Source organism: Clupea harengus, chromosome 21, assembly GCF_900700415.2.
Source record: "Clupea harengus chromosome 21, Ch_v2.0.2, whole genome shotgun sequence".
NCBI classification, from domain to species: Eukaryota; Metazoa; Chordata; class Actinopteri; order Clupeiformes; family Clupeidae; genus Clupea; species Clupea harengus.
Window position 1 is genome coordinate 6666699 of NC_045172.1, and position 510 is coordinate 6667208.

Here is a 510-nt window from a genome sequence, read left to right on the forward strand (position 1 = left end):
AGATAGAAGCAGCCAGACTGACCAACATTAATCGGTGTGAGTGTCCATTTGTTTGTGTAAATGCCGATATGTAGTCTTGTCAATGTGTGTGAGTGTGTGTGTGTGGTGTGTGTGTGAGAGAGGGGCAAAGAGAGAGACAGAGAGCAAATGAGAATGTGTGTGTTGTATTCCAGCCATCTGGTCATAAAACAGCAGGCATATGGTTATATTGCTGTACATTTTGTAAGTAGCTGCTATGGCCAGTGTCATGAACTGTGTCTCTAATATCAGGCAAGATGTGAGCCCAGCTTTATGCATATTAGGAGCCTGGAAAATTTTGTTTTGTTTGATAATGCCAGGGAGAAAGAGAATTTGTTCAGGAATGTTTGGATGGAATGTTTCACACATAGTTCAGCCTTAATTCAAAGATGAGATGACTGAGTTTGTTTGCGTGAGAATGTGTGTGTGTGTGTGTGTGTGTGTGTGTTTGAGAGAAATAAAGGTTTGACCTTTACACGACCTGAATGACCT